Below are 14,089 nucleotides of genomic sequence, written 5' to 3' on the forward strand. Positions count from 1 at the left end.
CAAGGTGCCACTCACACAGGCCATGGGCACCCCACATGGGGCTCCTGAGCACGTCAGGAGGGGGGAACTATGGCTGAGGTTGTCCAGTCATCCCTAATCCATCTTTGAGAGTAAATAAACGGCTCTCCACCTCCCCCATCTACTGGAATGCAATATTTATGCTTTTCCATAGCAATTCTGAAAGACAAGTACAAGTTAAAAATATACCAGATTTGGATTTTAAACAGTATTGACTAATTTGACGGTGATAACCACACTGTCCCCCCTCCCATGTTTGTTTGTTTGTTTCTTTGTTTTAAGGCTTCAACGCAATGGCTTGCCTCTGTGTGTAGGGCTTTGGGGGCTTTCTCTGGGTCACATGACTTTGACCTTCAATGCTGTCATCCCGAGGAGTTACTCTTTCTTGTCCCCCTTCTCCATCTTGCACCCTCCTGTCCTGCCGCAGCCTGGACTCCACATCTGGGTCCTGCCAGCTGCCAAGATGGGAAGCGGGCCTCTCCCACCCTTCCCCAGCCTCTTCCCTCTGTGTCTGCACATCTATCTCCCAAACTGGTTATGAGAGGTTTTTCCAGGCACACAACGCCCTGCACAAGGTGTCGAGAGAAATGAGCCAGGTCAATGTTGAGGAAATGGAAGAGGATACTAGAGCCCCTGGGGGTGGACGGGACTCAGTCATTTGGTTTTTCCCCTTTTGTAGGCTCATTCCCTGAGCAACTGTGGGTACTCGAGAACATGCTGCCCCTCCACACTTCACTTCTCAACATTCTCCCTGGAATGGGAAGCCTGGCTTCATCAACTTTTTGTCTTGTTTTATTTTTTGGAGAGCTTCTGTTTCACAAAACAAAACACCTCTGGTCCTGTAAATACAGAGATTTTCACAAAGAATCGAGCATTCCCACCTCATTGCTAGACAGGTGGAGGTATCTATGACAAGGGCGCCTGGTGCCTGGTGAGCAGGTGCATGGCCTGTGTGCAGCGCAACGAGACAGGGTCCAGAGAGGTAGGATGCATGCCCGCAGGTGTGGGAAGGGAGAGCCAGCCAGACAGTGCACCCTCTGGCTTTAGACTGTCTGGCCCAGCTGCCTAATGCCTACAGCCACATACAAATGTGCCCAGAGCAGCCAAGGCAACTTTACAAGGTGCCTGGGACTGTGTATCTCTGAAGACTAAGGGAGAAAATGTTCACTGTACTCATGACACCAGGAAAAGTGTGGGAAAGCTTTCATTAGGCAGAAAGGGAGTTGAAATAACATGAAAGTGTAGAAAGACTTTATTTCTTCTGTGTTACCCACGTGGAAACATGAAGATGTTGCTTCCCATCCCTGCAACTCTGAGACCCCATAGAAGAAATGTATGTGCAATTTCATGAAGAGCTTTATGTGATCCTGGGGAAATCAACATACTTGTTTGTTAGGGGGAATTGAGAGCCTTTGGAGTTTAGCCAACATGAACTCAAGCTAGGGCCTGTCATCCTTCCTCATCCCTCAAGGGAGGAAGTCATATATTAAGAAGGTGAGCTCAGAAGACATCGGAGGGGAGGAACCCTCCACCCTGGCCACCCACAGGGACCCTCCCAGGCTTTCTGTGTTGAACAGTGATAGCAGGGGCAGGCAGAGGGAACTTTGCCAGCCATGCTTCCATGGGCCACTCCTGCCCTGCTTCCTCCTCTCCAGCTGAGTTGATCCCCCAGGTTTGGCATCAGTCAGGGGCTCCTCATGCTAGTGAACGGAGAAAAGGGACACAGCCCTTGATCATGCAGGTGGGCTGAGTTGCAGGTGGGCTGCATTTTTAAATTTTAGATTCAGGTGGTACATTTGCATGATCGTTACATGGGTATATTGTATACTGGTGGAGACTGGGCTTCTAGTGTACCCATCACCCAGATACCAAACATTGTTTCCAATAGGTAGTCTTTCAACCCTCATCCCCCTCCCACCCTCTCCCCTTTTGGAGTCCCCAGCATCTCTTATTTCCATCTGTATGTCCATGAGTACCCATTGTTTAGTTCCCACTCATAAATGAGAATGTGCGATATTTGATTTTCTGTTTCTGAGTTAGTTCATTTAGGATAATGGCCTCTACCTCCATCACGTTGTGGCAAAGAACATGATTTCATGTTTTATGGATGCATAGTATTTCATAGTGTATATATACCACATTTTATTTATCTGGTCAACCATTGGTTCCATGACTTTGCTATTGTGAATATTGCTGAGATAAACATGCTATACAGGTGTCTTTTTTATATAAGGATTTCTTTTCCTTTGGATAGACACCCAGTAGTTGGACTACTGAGTCATATGGTAGTTCTATTTTTAGTTCTTTGAGAAATCTCCATGCTGATTTTCATAGAAGTTGAACCAATTTACATTCCCACCATCAGTGTATGAACGTTTCTTTTTGTCTACATCCACAACAACATCTATTGTTTTTTGACTTTTTAAAAATAGCCATTCTGACTGGTGTAAAATGATATTTCAGGGTGGTGCTAATTTGCATTTATCTGATAATTAGCAATGTTGAGAATTTTTTCATGTGTTTGCTGCTTATATTTCTTCTTTTGAGAAATGTCTTCATATCCTTTGCTCAATTTTTAATAAGGTTGCTTGTTTTTTTCTGTTTAGTTGTTTGATTTCCTTATATATTCTGGATATTAGTTCTTTGTTGGAAGCATAATTTGCAAATATTTTCTCCCATTCTATAAATTGTCTGTTTACTCTGTTGATCATTTCTTTTACTGTGCAGAAGCTTTCCAGTTTAATTAAGTTCCATTTGCCTATTTTTGTTTTTGTTGCATTTGCTTTTGGGGTCTTTGTCATAAATTATTTGCCTAGGCTGATATCCACATTTTTCCTAGTTTTTTTTCCTAGGATTTTTATAGTTTCAGGTCTTGTTTGAGTCTTTAATCCATCTTGAATTAATTTTTGTTTATAATGAGATAGGATCCAGTTCCATTCTTCTGCATGTGGCTAGCCAATTTTTCCAGCACTACTTATTGAATAGGGTGTCTGTCCTTTCCCCACTGTTTATTTTTGTTGACTTTGTCAAACATCTATTAATTGTAGGTATGTAGCTTTAATTTTGGGGCTCTCTATTCTGCTTCATTGAGCTACATGTCCATTTTTTGTACTAGTACCATGCTTATACTACAGCGTTGTAGTATAGTTTGAAGTCAGGCAATATGATGCCTCTGGATTTTTTTTTTCTTACAATTACTTTGGCTAGTTAGGCTTTATTTTGTTTCATATAAACTTTAGAATTTTTTTTCTAGTTCTGGGAATAATAATGTTGAAAATTTGACAGGAATTTTGTCATATCTGTAGATTGCTTTAGGGAATATGGTCATTTTAACAATATCAATTATTCCAATCCATGAGCATGAGATGTTTTTCCGTTTGCATCATCTGTGGTTTCTTTCATCAGTGTTTCATAGTTACCCTTATAGAGATCTTTCACCTCCTTGGTTAAATGTATTCCTAGCTAGTTTTTTTTTTTTTTTTTTAGGTGGCTATTGTAAATGAGATTGAGTTCTTGATTTGGTTCTCAGCTTCCATGTTATTGGTGTATACAAATGCTACTGATCTTTGTACATTGATTTTTATCTCATGAAACTTTACCAAAGTTGTTTATCAAGTCTAGGAGTCTACTGGAAGAGTCTTTAGGGTTTTCTAGGTATACAATCATGTCATCAGCAAACAGAGATAATTTGACTACTTCTTTTCCAGTTTGGATACCTTCTATTTCTTTCTCTTGCCTGATTGCTCCAGCTAGGACTTCCAGTACTATGTCAAATAGGAGTGGCGAGAGTGGGCACTCTTGTCTTGTTTCAGATCTTAAGGAGAATGTTTTATCTTTTCCCCATTCAGTATGATGTTGGCTATGGGTTTGTCTTATATGGCTCTTATTATTTTGAGGTATGTTCTTTCGATGTCTAGTTTATTGAGGGTTTTCATCTATTGATCATATGATTTTTGTTTTAGTTCTGTTTATGTGGTGAACCATGTTTATTAATTTGCTGTCTTTAACCATCTTTGCATCCCTGGAATAAAGCCCACTTGACTGTGATGAATTATCTTTTTGATGCACTGCTGGATTTGTTTTACTAGTATTATTTTTTTGATGATTTTTGCATGTACGTTCATAAAGGATATTGGCCTGTGGTTTTATTTTTTGTTGTGTCCTTGCCTGATTTTGGTATCAGGATGATACTGGATCCTCATCAATATTTTGGAATAGTTTCAGTAAGATTGATACTAGCTCTTCTTGTACATTTGGTAGATGTAAAAGCTGTGAATTTATCTGGTCCTGGGAAATTTGTGTGTGTGTTTTTTTTGGAAAGTTTCTTACTACTAACTCAATAATTCAATTTTCTTACCCATTATCGGTCCATTCAGGATTTCTATTTTTTCCTGGTTCAATCTTGGGAGACTTTGTGTTTCCAGGAATTTATCAATTTCCTCTGGGTTTTCTGGTTTGTGTGCATAGAAGTGTTCATAGTAGTCTCTAATGATCTTTAGTATTTCTGTAGCAGCCTAGAGTTCAGGTACTGGCTGTGATAGGGAGGGGTGGGCTGGTCCCCTGGAGCTGGAGAACAGATCACAGGACTCAGGGGGCTGGGCTTTCCAAAGGGCTCCAGGCCACAGCTGCAATGTCCAGGCATAGCAGGGTGGCTGTGGTGTGCACCTTTCACCCAGGAGGGCAGGAACCTTCGGCTGGGGCAATAAGCAATGGCAGTTGTTGGGCTCATGGCCCACTCGCACTTCTCTCCCAAAGCTGGATTTTGCTGTTAGGAGCTCAGGAAGGTTCCTGCTCCCTTCCTGGCCTGGGGCAGCAGAGGCAAGCCTGTGGTGGAACGGGCTAATGGGCAGCATCTGGGGGTTGGGCTCTCAGAGGAACACTGAGCTGTGGCTGTCATGCTCAGGCAGCGGTGGGCGGTCGCACTGGCAGCCTGTCACCAAAGCAGGCAAGTCCCGTTTAGCAGAGAGGAGCAGCAGAGGAAAGCCATGCAGAGCATTGTCTACCCACTCCTCCTCACCACAGCTGCGGTATCTGTCTTTGGGGCACACGAAAGTGCCCCATTCCCTTCCATGGCAGGCAACAGTGGCTGTACCAGGCAGATCAGGGATGAAAAGCCTGTGGGATCCATGTAGGCTTGAGCAGTGCCTCTACACAGTCTCCAGCAGGCTCCCTGTGTTCATCTGGAGGCCTGGGGGTGAAGAGGGGGCTCCCTGTGACTAGGATTGCAAAGGTCCATGGCGGAGTTGTGAAATTTCAGAGTTCTCTCACTTGCTCACCTCTTCCCTGTGTTAGGTTGGCCCACGGCACAACCCAGGCTGACCAGCTGACCCTCAGCCAGCAGGATGGTGCGGCGCCCATTCTTCAGCCAGTACCTGGCCACCTGGGGCTTGATGGTCACCTTCTCCAAGTGTTCTCACTGAGCCACTTGACATTGATCTCCACATCAAAGTGTCCAGTATTATACATGATGGCATCATCCTTCACCTGTTCAAAGTGCTGGCCAAGGACGATGTTGACACAGCCTGTGGTGGTGATAAAGATGTTGTCCTCCTGACAGGCTTCATCCGTGGTGGTCGGCTTATACCCCTCCATGGCAGCCTGCAGTGCACTGATGGGGTCGATCTTGGTGATGATGACGTGGGCCCTGAAACCCCACAGAGCCTGGGCACAGCCCTTGCCCATGTTGCCATAGCCTTCTACCACCGCTACCTTGCCAGCAATCATCACCTCTGTGGCCTGCTTGATGCATCTGTGAGGGACTCCCAGCAGCCACAGAGCTTGTCGAACTCACTCTTGGTGATGGAGTCATTGACATTGATGGCAGGCACCTTCAGGATCCCATTGACCTTCATCCTTTGTGGGTTGTGGACCCCAGTCATGGTCTCCTCAGAGGTGCCTCAGATGCCCAGCAAGAGCTGCGAGTACTCGGTGTGGAAGAGGTTGGCGAGGTCACCCCTATCCTCCAGAATAATGTTGAGGGCCCATCCTTGAATTACAGTGACTGCTCTATGCACCACGGGTACTCCTCGTCCTTTCGCCCTTCCATGCATATACTGGAATGCCAGCCTTGGCAATGGCAGCCAACACATGGTCCTGGGTGAGGAAGATGTTGCTGCTGGGGCACCCAGGGTGATGAGGGTCTCAATGTGGATGGCTGTCTCCATGGTCGTGTGCAGGCAGCTGGCCATGCAGGTGCCCTCTAGCAGCTTGAAGGCCAAGTACAGCTCCTGCATGTGTATCAGGCCCAGCATCTCATTCTCCACAATGTTCAGGGCCTGGTGTCCCCAGGAGGCCAGGCCAATGTCAATAACTTTGCAGGGCAGTTCGTCAGACAGGCTGGTGGCACTTGTGATGGAGACAGGCGAAGGGGACTGGGCCTTGGTCTGGGGACAGGCACTGGGTGGGTGGCTCTGGGCAAGATCTGTCTCTGTGTGTGTGTGTGTGTGTGTGTTTTCTATTTTCCATTTCAAGCAGATGGCCAGGCCCTTGGTATTGCACAAGTGCTTGCAGTGAGTATTAGCCAGGGTTATCCAGAGAAATAGAACCAACAGGATACATACAGGTATATGTAAGAGCAGATTTATTATAGGAATTGCATCGTGTGGTTATGGAGACCGAGAAGTCCCACGGTTTGCTATCTGCAAGCCAGAGAAACAAGAATGTCAGTGGTGTGACTCAGTCTGAGTTTGAAGGCCCAAGAATTAAAGAAGTGGGAGTAAGGCAATGGTGTAAGTCCAAATGCTATGAAATGAAAGTTAGTGTCCCCTAAAGATTCATATGTTGAAATCCTAAACCCGAAGGGATGGTATGAGGAAGTGGGAGTATGGGGAGGTGATTAGGTCACCAGGGTGGAGCCTCATGGATTGAATTAGTGTCTTTATAAAAGAGGCCCCAGAAGGCTGCCTCGCCCCTTCCACCATGAGAGGACACAGAAGACATTGTTGGCCAAAAGATGCTAACAATGAACCAGAGAGCTGACTCTCACCAGAAACCTAATCTGCCTTGATATGGTCTTCCCAGCCTCCAGAACTGTTTAAAATAAATTCCTGTTGTTTAAAAATTATACAGTTCATGGTAGTTTCTTTAGAGCAGCAGAAATGGACTAAGACATAGTGGGCAACAGTGGCCTGAAGTGAAACTCTCTTCCATCTTCTGTTAAGATGGAAACTCCTGAGAGGTGATGCTCAGTGTCTCTGAATGAGGGAGTGGGCAGGGAGGTAGAGAAGGCAGAGGTCAGGGGGTTAGAGATGTAGCTTGCACCTCACTGGACCCCCAAGGGGTGTCTAGATGGTGCCAGGCCCAGGGACCCAGCCTCACCATGGCCCCGGACTGAAGGACCCATGCAGGCTGGACACTGGGTGATCAGGGAAGCCAAGAGGACTGCCGACCAGGGGGCTTCTGGACACAAGACTTTGACCCAACCCTGGAGAAAGAGGAGCCCTTCGGGGTATGTGAAAAATCTCCCTAACTATCAAGAATTCCATTTTGAAATTATGAATCTTTTAGATGAACCACAAACCTTGCAAAAATTTCACAGACCACTTGAAAATGTGGCCCCAGCTTGGGGTGTTCACTTCTTCTATCAGCTGGAGAATTTCCATGGAAACTATAGGAAAGCCTGCCTTAGAGTTTATATGGGAGATTCCAGCCTGAGCCTGGCTGCAGGCTGTGCAGAGGCAGGACCCAAGAGGAGACCAGAAGGACAGGGCTGTAGTGACTGTAGGTTGCTGGCTCATGATCACAAGGGCAGCCAGGTCTCAGCAGGACCAGACATTGGAAAGCCCACAGGACGCCTGCTTGGGGTCTCCTTCAGGTTTCCCTGCTCCCTGGGCTATGTGGCTTCAGTTCTGCCCCTTCCCTCCCTGTGCACCTGCTCCCTTCTCCCCACCTCTGCCTCTCTGTGTACTTGGCTGCTAGTAGCCCTGCAGTCTGCAGTTGCTCGTCCTCTGTTCAGATGACCCCACGGCCATGTTGCTGGGGAGAGATTCTGATCCCATAGTCTGGGTCAAGTTGTCCATTGTCCATGCCTGATCTGACCATCAAGGTCATACCATAAAATCAGGGCTGCTGCTGGATCCAGCACAGGGTATGGGGAAGTCTGAGGGTGTGGCAGTGGGTGGAGCAGGTGCCTCCAAAATTGTCTCCAGCATGTGGAGGAGCCTGCCCATCTGTGTCTCCATGAGTGGCCCCTGTCACCTGCTTCCTTCACTCCTGCTCCTGATGCTTCCACGAAGCTGAGCCACATGAGCCAGTGAGCATCCCTCTGCCACCCTCACTGCCTCAGCATCGCCCCTTCCATCAGGCCCCACTCCTGCCTGCTGCCTGCAGCCTACCCAGTGAACTCAGCTCAGAGACCAGGGCTGGGCCTGGGCAGAGGGGATGAGGGAGTCCCATGCCTTATGTGCAGGAAACGTGGGTCTGGGCTGTTAACAGCAAAGCCATTGTATTAGTCCACTAGGTGGCCAAAACAAAGTCCCACACACTGGATGACAAAAAAACAGACATTTTTTTCTCAGAATTCTGCAGGCTGCAAGTCCAAGGTCAAGGTGTGGGGAGGGTCGTTTCCTCCGAGTCAGCCACCTTCCTCCTGTGTCCTCCCATGCTTTACCCTCTGTGCATGTCTGTTTCCTAAACTGTTCCTATAAGCACACCAGTCGTACTGGATTAGGGCCCACCCTAATGACCTCGTTTAATTTAACCTTTACAAATCCTCTCCAACCACAGTACAGCTGCATTCTGAGGAACCAGGGTTTGGGACTTTAATATATAAATTTGGGGAGGACACAATTCAGTGCATGCCTGTCTTTATCAGCAGCACTACCCTCTCTAAGTGGTAATTTCTTTTTTTTTTTTTTTTTCTTTTTTATTGATCATTCTTGGGTGTTTCTCGCAGAGGGGGATTTGGCAGGGTCACAGGACAATAGTGGAGGGAAGGTCAGCAGATAAACAAGTGAACAAAGTTCTCTGGTTTTCCTAGGCAGAGGACCCTGCGGCCTTCCGCAGTGTTTGTGTCCCTGGGTACTTGAGATTAAGGAGTGGTGATGACTCTTAACGAACATGCTGCCTTCAAGCATCTGTTTAACAAAGCACATCTTGCACCGCCCTTAATCCATTCAACCCTGAGTGGATACAGCACATGTTTCAGAGAGCACAGGGTTGGGGGTAAGGTCACAGATCAACAGGATCCCAAGGCAGAAGAATTTTTCTTAGTACAGAACAAAATGAAAAGTCTCCCATGTCTACCTCTTTCTACACAGACACAGCAACCATCCGATTTCTCAATCTTTTCGCCACCTTTCCCCCCTTTCTATTCCACAAAACCGCCATTGTCTTCATGGCCCGTTCTCAATGAGCTGTTGAGTACACCTCCCAGATGGGGTGGTGGCCGGGCAGAGGAGCTCCTCACTTCCCAGTAGGGGCGGCCGGGCAGAAGCGCCCCTCACCTCCCGGACGGGGCGGCTGGCCGGGCGGGGGGCTGACCCCCCCCACCTCCCTCCCGGACGGGGCGGCTGGCCGGACGGGGGGCTGACCCCCCACCTCCCTCCCGGACGGGGCGGCTGGCCGGGCAGAGGGGCTCCTCACTTCCCAGTAGGGGCGGCCGGGCAGAGGCACCCCTCGCCTCCCGGACGGGGCGGCTGGCCAGGCGGGGGGCTGACCCCCCCACCTCCCTCCCGGACGGGGCGGCTGGCCGGGCAGAGGGGCTCCTCACTTCCCAGTAGGGGCGGCCGGGCAGAGGCGCCCCTCACCTCCCGGACGGGGCGGCTGGCCGGGCGGGGGGCTGACCCCCCAACCTCCCTCCCGGACGAGGAGGGAGGACGCTCCTCACTTCTCAGACGGGGTGGCTGCCGGGCGGAGGGGCTCCTCACTTCTCAGACGGGGCGGTTGCCAGGCAGAGGGTCTCCTCACTTCTCAGACAGGGCGGCCGGGCAGAGACGCTCCTCACATCCCAGACGGGGCGGCAGGGCAGAGGTGCTCCCCACATCTCAGACGATGGGCGGCCGGGCAGAGACGCTCCTCACTTCCCAGATGTGATGGCGGCCGGGAAGAGGTGCTCCTCACTTCCTAGATGGGATGGCGGCCGGGCAGAGACGCTCCTCACTTTCCAGACTGGGCAGCCAGGCAGAGGGGCTCCTCACATCCCAGACGATGGGCGGTCAGGCGGAGACGCTCCTCACTTCCCAGACGGGGTGGCTGCCAGGCAGAGGCTGCAATCTCGGCACTTAGGGAGGCCAAGGCAGGCGGCTGGGAGGTGGTTGTAGCGAGCCGAGATCACGCCTCTGCACTCCAGCCTGGGCGCCATTGAGCACTGAGTTAACGAGACTCTGTCTGCAATCCCGGCACCTCGGGAGGCCGAGGCTGGCAGATCACTCGCGGTTAGGAGCTGGAGACCAGCCCGGCCGACACATCGAAACCCCGTCTCCACCAAAAAAAATACGAAAACCAGTCAGGCGTGGCGGCGCGCGCCTGCAATCGCAGGCACTCGGCAGGCTGAGGCAGGAGAATCGGGCAGGGAGGTTGCAGTGAGCTGAGATGGCAGCAGTACCGTCCAGCTTCGGCTCGGCATCAGAGGGAGACCGTGGAAAGAGGGGAGAGGGGAGAGGGGAGAGGGAGCTCTATCTACCACACAGTCTTCCCTTAGCCTAAACACTCTCTAAGTGGTAATTTCTAAAAGACAATGGGGCTCTGGGGAAAGACTCCAACATGTTATGAAGCCAAAAGGCCCCAGTTCCGGCTGGACTGCATCGTTATGGGTAGTTTGGGGGCCACAGCTGTCCAGAGTGAATGAGATTCCACACATCCTCCCTGCCCAGCACACCCGGGGGCTCCGCCATGGCTGCTCCTGCAGGATGAGCTCCAGGCATTTGATGCCATGCTGGGACAGGACCCTATGGCTCAGGCCAGCTTGCAATACCGGAGGGGACCTTGGAATCTCGTCATTTCCTCTGATGAGTGAGGAGCCAGGGTAGACCATGTGGGTGCCCTCATGGTTCTGGGGCAGTGACCCCCTGCTCATCATCCCTGTGGAGGTTCTGGGGCTCCAGGGACATCCAGGCCAGAATGCCCAGCAGTTCAGCTCATGAGTCCAAAGGTAACCTGGGAGTCTCAAACTCACGGATACAATTATTGCAACCAGAAATCCTGGTCCTTCCTTCCCTATATCCCTGCTTCTGTGGGTGGGTGGGGGCATCCCAGGAGGAAAACTCTTGCTCAGAGAGCAGATGGCCCTGGAGGTGTTTGTTTGACAGCTGGGACTCCATGAAGGGGAGGGTGGCCCCAGCTCAGGCTGTCTCAGAAATGGGAAGGAACAAAGTCTGCAGAAGCTCTACCCTGGGGCCCAGGGGACAGCAGGCACAGGGGCTGAGAGGCATCTCCCATTTACCCTCCCCCCAGGGTCTTCCTGCCTTGGTGGCCTCAGACATCAGTGGCGCAGGGGCCTCCCTGAGGACTGGGATGAAGATGAGAAGGGGGTGGTGTGCCAGTCCATTGTTCCAGAAGACACAAGTGTTACTTTTGTTTACTAGGCAGATGTTACAAACTGACTTTAAAACAATGTTTGCAGAGTCATGGAACAAATACCACGGAGCAGCACCTAGCACAGAGGAAGGCCCCTGCCCTGGGCATCTGTGGGAAACCAGGGCCCCAAGTCTGCGGTGAGCTGGTGCAGAAACTCTGAGCTGAGGAGCTAACATTATACCCATCTGCAACTGAGAGAACCTGCCAGGCTCCAGCAAAACCAAACAGGAAATTCTCCCCAGGAGACACCGTCCTCATCCAGGGGAACCAGGATTCTCATGGAAAATCATTTCCTACTGAAGAGGAGGTCAGAGGAAAAACTCCCAGGTATCCTAAAGAGAGGCAGCAGATACAAGAAACAAGGAGATTCAAAGCCCAGAGAGAATAGATTCAAAGTAAAGAGAATAGAGTGATCTAAAAGGAACATTGAAATAAGGGTGTATAAAATGTTCAAAAAAAGATAAAGGAATAAAACTATATGACAAGAACAGCTAATTATAACAAATGCAGAGTTTTAAAAGGACCAAAGTTCTAAAATGCATTAATGAAAAATGAAACACAACCAGAAAATTCAAGACAAAAAGTGGAATAACTCCAAAGACAGATCTGAGCAGCATCTGCCCTGCAGCCCCACTGACCGAGATGGAAACCAGAAACAGGATGTTGTGTGCTGGGAGCAGATAAGGAGTGTCTAGCAGGGCAGCTCACTCCACCATCCTCAGCCCACTCCACCATGCTCAGCTCACCCCACCATCCTCAGCTCACCCCACCATCCTCAGCTCACCCCAGCATCCTCAGCTCACTCCACCATCCTCAGCTCACTCCACCATCCTCAGCTCACTCCACCATCCTCAGCTCACTCCAGCATCCTCAGCTCACTCCAGCATCCTCAGCTCACTCCAGCATCCTCAGCTCATTCCACCAGCCTCAGCTCACTCCAACATCCTCAGCTTACCCCACCATCCTCAGCTCACTCCAGCATCCTCAGCTCACTCCATCAGCCTCAGCTTACTCCACCAGCCTCAGCTCACTCTAGCATCTTCAGCTCACTCCACCATCTGCAGCAGCCAGAGGTTGAAGGAAAGACGGCAAAGCTGACACATGCACACTCACACACACACGCACACATACAAACATACGCAATCACAAACACACACACATCAGCAAACACACACACATACATAATACGCACACACATGCACATCGACACACAGGCAAACATACATCCCAAAGCACACGCACATAAACATATACACACAGGCAAACATATACGGTTTAAATTGGCTGACTTGCCCGGCCACAGAGTGAACACCAGTGGACGAATCTGATAGCTGTCTGCTGTGGGGCACATTCAGGGGGCTAAGGCTCCAGGAGGGCTGGGGGACATTTCTGCCAGGCAGGCTGAGCAGGGTGGAGGCCTTCCCCTGTGGACAAGGCAGGACACATTCCTGGGCCTCTACAAGGGGAGTCAGAACAAGTTCATGTCAGAGACCAGGGAAGCCTTCACTTTACCTCTTCTAGAGCACTGGGTTGCTCAAAGCCTCTGACTGATACTCACGCTGGCACTGGACAGCTTCTGTAGGTTAATTTCCCTTTTGCACCACAATGACTAATTCTAATCTCCCGGCCTCCACACTCACCACCTCCCCCACACCGGACCTAGAATCTCACCTCCAGCTAAACAGACACCTTCCCCACAACACTGGGAGGACTCCCACTCTTCTCCCACATGCCCTGGTTCCCTGACCTTTCCTCTGAGTACCCTGACAGAGAGGGCCTTCGCCTTTGTTTCACTTCCTAACGGAAGTTGGAGGTTGGAAGTCGGAAGTCGGAAGTCAGAAGTCGAGTCTCCAGTCAGGCCCTGGCTCCCACTCCCCTCCCTCTTCTTTCCTGCCTGATCTCCTTTCCCTCTTTCTCCTGTGTCTTCACACTCTCCTCTCCAGGACTCCCAGAGTGCTTCCTCCTTGTCCTCTGGCCCTCACCCCTTCCAGTACAGCCACCACCCCAGCCCCTTGCCCCACCCCTGTTGCCCACAGGAGCTGTTTGCCTCCCTCCTACCCTCCAGGGCAACCCGTTGACCCCCAGCACCCTCCACATCCTGCAGTGGCCCGAAGTGGCCCCTGTCTGTGAATCTCATCAGCCACTGGTCAGACGTAGCCTGCGCTCTGCTGTGTCTTGCAAACCCCTTGCCCTGTCTTTCCCAGCGGAGTGCTCCCCTGGTTTTCTGAGTGTCTGCTCTTTGCCTTGGATGGCCTTGGCTTCTCTCTGGGCAGCTCTCAGGCACATCTGTGGCTTCACTATTACCCCTGGGATGGTGCCTGAGGCCATGGCTCCACCCCCATCCTCCTCTTGAGTTCCAGAAGTTTCTCTCCAATTGCCTACTCAACAGCTCCCTGAGATGTCTGAGGTCCAGTGGTCCAGATACAGAGATGAGGATGCCTGCAGCTGATCTCAGACCCTTTGGGCTCACTCACCAGAACACAGCCTGGCTAGGTACCCAGCACCCCACCCACACGCCTCTTCCGCCACCCTCCTTGTCCCCTGTGGAAACACGCTC

At 50.4% G+C, this 14,089-nt stretch overlaps 2 protein-coding genes and 1 pseudogene across 8 annotated transcripts in view; 2 read left to right on the forward strand and 1 right to left on the reverse strand.

Moving 5' to 3' along the window:
• The window catches only part of TIMM23 (translocase of inner mitochondrial membrane 23), a 253,508-nt gene that overhangs the window by 163,110 nt on the left and 76,309 nt on the right, over positions 1 to 14,089 (forward strand). The gene's annotated exons all lie outside the window — the stretch shown is intronic.
• The window catches only part of LOC100969124 (anthrax toxin receptor-like), a 748,177-nt gene that overhangs the window by 16,220 nt on the left and 717,868 nt on the right, over positions 1 to 14,089 (forward strand).
• Positions 4,887 to 11,387, reverse strand: LOC129393128 (adenosylhomocysteinase-like; annotated as a pseudogene).

Source organism: Pan paniscus, chromosome 8, assembly GCF_029289425.2.
Source record: "Pan paniscus chromosome 8, NHGRI_mPanPan1-v2.0_pri, whole genome shotgun sequence".
Classification (NCBI taxonomy): Eukaryota; Metazoa; Chordata; class Mammalia; order Primates; family Hominidae; genus Pan; species Pan paniscus.